The following is a 6,126-nucleotide window of genomic DNA, read 5'->3' on the forward strand; positions in this document are numbered from 1 at the left end:
TAGCAAAAACTGGAAAATAATTTAAACACTATGTCGGCATCCCAGTTTGGCTGAAGAGCAGAGGAAGTGTACAAGTATTCAAGAGCATTGTACATGGCTCTGGTGAAACCTTATGTGGGACAGAGGTTGCAGCTATAGACACCAAAGATCAAGAAAAAGGAACTGCAAGAGAAACAGGGCTAGCACTCTGGTGTTGGAAAAGCTGTCATGCTGGTAAGGGAGGGGAGAGTCTAAAAAGGATGAGTAGATTCTTCTGGTCTGATGATGTGCCTTCATTGTACAAAAATGAGGAGAGAGGACCAACTCTCCCTAATCACACCTACAATGAGTTCTGGTAGGAGTTGCATGAGAGGTATCTGAGAGAGCAGGAGTTAGATTTGATGCTTTGTCTCTTCTGTTTGTGTCCAGTTATTGCACTGACCAATGTGTAATGTGACCAATGCTTTTCAGAAAGGGTTGGACTAAATACTGCATAACTAAATTGCTGGTGTCCAGGTGTAAATGCACTGATCCTGCTTGCCATGGGAAGTTTGTCACAGGTGTATGAATGCCAGAGTGGCAAGGCTTGCCTGCAGCACAGTGGCCATGTCCTCCTCCAGGGATGGCTGATGCTTCAGAGCCTGGTGGAAGCACAGCACCGTTCCTGGGAGCCCTGTAGGGCTGCAGGCAGCCCTCACCCTCAGCTGCCTGCCGTTTGTGATCATGAGTGTGATGGCAGCTGTGGATCAGCATGCTGCATACAGTTACCTGGTAGCCGTCTCCTCCACAGGTTTTTACAGGATAAATGTGCTAGGCAAGAGGGAATGACCTGGATTTTACTCTGCTGGATGTGGTGAAATTACACTGGGGATTCAAATGTTTAGTTACTACCCAGCAGCTCCTGTAGAAATTGCAGTTCTCCCCTGGGCAGCTGCCTACCCTTATTGGAGGCAGGCATTCCTCCAGCCTCATATCCCCCATCACATCGAGCTTGCCAGCCTTTGTTGTTTGAAACGTGGATGGATTCATTGGAAACTATTCTTCTGGAGACCCTGGCCAGCCTGGCAGGGCTGGAGGGGGTCACTGCAGCAATCTCTGAGCCAGCAAGGCTGTTGCCCTGGGAAAACAGCTGCAGTTCCTGCTGGATGCTGCAGTTCAGGCCAAGTGTGGCATTACCTGCTGGTACCCTGTCCCTTGCATTTGTGCTGCTAACAGGAAGACATAGCGGGAGCTGTGACCTGTTTCCCCCTCCTCCTGCCTGGGACTCCTACATTCACCATGCTGGGCTAAAAACTTCCAACTCATTTCCCAGGACAGTGCAAGGCTGTGAGATCTGTGCTGGAAATTATGAGAAGCGTTCTCACTGTACAGTCTGGGTACACAAACAAACCATTTCTGTTTCCTTATTCATTTGTCAGAAATGAAGATTTACCTTCTGCTCACAGCATTGCATGAACTCTGCTGCAGATTCTTTCAGCCCATAATGAATTATGGTTTTTTCCTAGAAGGGGTGAGACATCCAAGTCTTGGACACTTCTGTTCATGCACCAGGGTAGGCAGACACAAGAAAACTGGTCCAGAATGTGACAGAAATGGTAAAGCTCTCAGGAGGTTTTATTGGCTTGGATGTATTTTCACTTTAACCTGGCTTTCCACGTTGGCTCAGGCCCAAGCAGTTTGCAGACCACACAAACCGTCTCGGTCTGTCTGCACGGTCTGTGTCTATTATACAGCCACAGAACAGAAATCTTTGTCAATGGGGAGTCACCACCCTCTCTGTAATGAACCTTTCTTATAAAAAGGTCTCACACTGGAAAGAAACCTCACTAGTGAATCTACTCAACATTTCAAATCCAAGTCAACAAAGTATGCTTTGGTTACCAAAAATTTGCATAACACTCACTGTGTTTATTGGTTAGGATCCTCCATGGCATGTCCTAAATAGCTGAAAAGGCTTATTCATCAAAAAGGAATGTTTTGTTGCTTTAGACTTCATTAAAAACTGTTGGAAAAGCTTGTTGCCTGTTTTGAAGTAAAAAAATTAATCACGAACAGAATGTGGTAGAAATGGAAACAGTTCTTGGTTGCGGGGGGGTTAAAACAAGATGAGATAATAGTGCAATATGCTGTTGTTGAAAACCAGCAAACTTTACTTTTAATTCTAGTTTGCCAAATGATTAGGAGTGCAATGGAGCAGAGATTTTTGTAAAATGGACCTCAATTTATGCTGAATATTCAAAAGGCAGAGCTGTGAAATTTAAGCACCTCCAAATGTGTTGTTGGCTTCTGCTTCCAGAAATGCCTAATCGCAAATTCTTTTTCTTTTCTGCTTTATGGGCTATGATGTTGCTTTAGACCTTGCCAAATATAATATTGCAGGAGTGTAGAATTGCATGTTCTATGACTTGAAAGACCAAGAAGGTTGGAAATATTGGCATTTATTTTCTGTTGCACCTGAAGGAATACAAGCCTCTGCATTCATGAGGCTGGAAAAGGAACAAGAAGGAACTCAAACCCCTAAACCAAATAGAAGTTCTGTGAAGAAAAAAAAATTAAGAGCAGGCACCATTTCAGTGCCATGCTTGTTTTTGCTACTCTTCAGAATTTCATATTAACTATAAGTTGTTATTTCTTAACTGTGACAGAAAAAAGAGGATTAGGATACCTGAATCAGGGTCAATTTGCTTTATGTCAGCTTCCCCTCCCTTAGCTGCTGCCCAGCTATGGAAAGGTCTAAAGCTGATTTTAGCTTTAGGTCTGCACACTCAATGGGCTTTTTTGAGTCCCTGGCTCAGGGTTCCCACTAATCCCAGTGAACAACTTCTTCTGCATGTCACTCCCCAGGAACCAAGAAGTTAGAAATAACAGCTCTTGTTTAGTGGATTCAGGAATCTTTACTGGGTCTGGCCTTCACATTTTGTTCTGGGCTGTGAAAATCAGAGCAAATATAATGGTAATAAACCTAATTATACATACAGAGGAATTTAGCAGATGTGCAGGCAGGTACTGGAAAATTCAGCATGAGAGCTGAACAGTCTGTGAATAAATGTTGTCCATGTCCTTCACTATTTGGCATATTTAGATGGTGCCAGAATATCAAGTAGTTGTTTTTTGGTATTTTTTTTACAGAACGAGGGCAAATAGACCTGAATATCTACTGAGGATTAGCCAAAGTTCATCATGTTGGTAAATGCACAACAGGAAAGTTCAGTTGGATTTTAATGACAGGGTAATAGAAAAATCATATGGAAAAAGAAAAGGGACTGAGTTACAGCTAAAATCCAAAGAAGGAAGACAGCAGCAGCAGCAGGCAGGATACCTTGGGAAACTACAGTAGCAGATATCAAGGCATCAAACACTTGTATAAGGTATCAAAGTTATGAAGGTCCATTGTGATAAAACCATTGTTGTAAGGCATGTATGTGTTGGAGAAGGGTGCATATAAATTGAACTCCTGCCACCTGTTTCTTTGTGAGTCATGAAAGGAGTGCAGTAACTAAAATCTAGATTCACAGAGGTATTTAAATTTTTAGGTACTATTTGGCCAATGGTGATTTTAATGGGTTTAAGGCTTTTTGCCGATGGCTGAAATCCATCTACTTCTGAGAACACAGCTGCAAGCCAGGCTGTTTAATCCACATCCAGTGAGCACACATGAAAGCTGGACACCATGTATAAGTGAGAAGAAAGAAGTGACACTTTTTTTGGGTCTATGAGTCTGAAACCCCACTGAAAACATGCACTTTTAAGGAGTCTATGAGAGAAAATTCAGGTGTCACTGTCTGAGGTGCAGTTTGCAAAGAGGTCCTGGAGCCATCAGTCCCCTCTTTGCTTACACTGGTGCCCATGTTGCTGTACACTGTCCTCTCAGCCTGCAGGGCCAAGACCGATGGATCAGAAGGGGAGGTGCATTCTGGCTGTCATTATGAACACTCTGGTTTCTCTGGCATGATGAGGGACAGCTTTTCCTTGCCTACAAGGACTCAGGTGCAAATTTTCAGGCTTTCATTCAAAGAGTAAAATGAAGTATTGGACTTGAAAGGTTCCTGTATGAGGAGGTTAAAGGTATGAGAACAACACAGGGAGACACACCATTTTGGGGAAGGAAGATAGAACTAATAGATAGTGGCTGCTGGGTGTTTCTAGCTGCTCCTTAGAGAAACACTGGAGATGAGGATGAAGGACAGCAAGTGGGTAAAGATACCAAAATCTGAGAGACACCATCTGGAAGCTGGCAAAATAGCAACTGCTTCTGCAAGGTGACTCCAAATTAGGCAAAATTGACTGTATTAAAAAAAAAAAAAAAAAAAAAAAAAAAGAAAAAAAGAAAAAAAAGCATGTCTATCCAGATGGACAGTTTGAATCCCACCATCCCACTTAGGGAAAGTTGCTTTTCTTAATCTGCCCCTGGTGACACAATTAGTAGCCTGACAGGAAGAGTAAGACTGGATGAGAGGGCAGCAGCTGACTTCCTTAAAAGTCCTGTAAATACTGAATGGAAAGAAGGACCAAACAGGATTTTGAAGAGAAGAAATGTTAGATTCAAGAGGTATGAGACTTCTCTGGAAGAGGAGCTGGTGTGGACTGGAGACAGTCCTTACAGAGGGGAAATAACCTGCTAGCAGGATTAGAGGGAAACACTTTGAAGAGGGGGAAGATACATCCTTAAAAGACAAAGAAGAAGAGGATAATAGAACACCAGAGCTAGTGTTATATACAGAAGTAGAGGAACGTTGTTCTTGTAAAGAATCTGTTCAGGGTCTCAGCTGTTCTACTTCCAGAGATGCTCAAGGGGATGCAGAGTCTGATAAGCAGATTACTGCACAGAACCAAGACTTTCAGGTCCAACCAATGGTTTTGATGTTTCCCAGGTTGGTACTGATAAAAAGCTTTTTTCACCCAGTAGGTGTAGTTTAGAAATCATTCCTATAAATATCTTATAACACAGTTCAATTGGTTTACTTGCTCCCTGTTCTCAGCAAAGAATTAAGGGACTTGGAAGTTGTGGATGCATATTTCATTCCAAGGTTAAGACACTCCCTGGTCAGAACTCTGGCATGGTGTTAGGTTCATCTTGAGAGCATGGACCTTAGACAGGAGACCTCAGTTTCTTTGAAAATTTTGTTTTCAGAAAAATTTCTGAAAATCTGCATTTCTCAAACAAACTTTTTTTTTAACCAACATTTTTTTAAGGTGCAGACATCTGCCTTAAAGAGGCTGAAAAATATCTCACAAAGAGCTGAATGATAGTATTTCAAATCAGATTGAAGTAAGTCCCAGCCAGATCTCCAGCTCCCCTTAATTTCTCAAGGGGTTTCTTCTGTATTGCTGCCCCTGCTGCTCATGGATGGTCTTTGGAAAAGAAACTTTTACCCACTCAGTGTGGGGCATTTCCTGTCCCATGTTGTGACCCAGGAGGCAATCTTGATATCCTCCAAGATATCAAGTATGCTGGAGATGTTGTTTGAAGCCCAGATCAGTCTTATTTGCCCCATCAGATGAAGTCAATTTATTTGATAGAGAGTCTTTCATGGTTAGCTCTGTTTCATAATGAGCAACTCTGTGGAATGACAGATCCTAGGGCAGGTATACTGAACTGGGTTTGTTCTGGCAATGTTGTTATTATCAGGAAGAAGAGAAAACAGGAAAATATTTGGGCAGTGTGAGGCATGCTGCTCTGAGGCTGTTTCTGTAGTGCTCGTGGTACATTTAGCACAATTTGAAAAGCAGAGCACCAAAGGAATGTGAAACAGAGTTCCCTGCACACCGAAGGCATGAATAGTTAATACAGCAGGATGGCAATGGTATTTCTGATTCACAGAGGAGTTTGATATTTGTTTTCTTTCCCATTTGTAATCAAAACTAAGCATCCTGCAGTTTTCCATACAGTGTTGCAAGAAGATTGAGTTCTGGATGGATTGCATGGCAAGCTATTTGGGAAACACCAACCCTAATGATCCTTCTGCCAGGATCTTCAAGACTTCATGTTCTGAGGACAGTCAACTTTCTTTTTGCCTGGCTACTTGCACATTAAAAACCCCCACAAGAGTGGCCCATCTAGCTCAATATTCTGCCTTTTCTTGTGGTCCACAGCAGATGCCTAGGAAAATAAGAACAAGGTAAATATATCCTCAGTACTCTGCTGGT

This window comes from Poecile atricapillus, chromosome 1, assembly GCF_030490865.1.
Source record: "Poecile atricapillus isolate bPoeAtr1 chromosome 1, bPoeAtr1.hap1, whole genome shotgun sequence".
In the NCBI taxonomy this organism is placed as follows: domain Eukaryota; kingdom Metazoa; phylum Chordata; class Aves; order Passeriformes; family Paridae; genus Poecile; species Poecile atricapillus.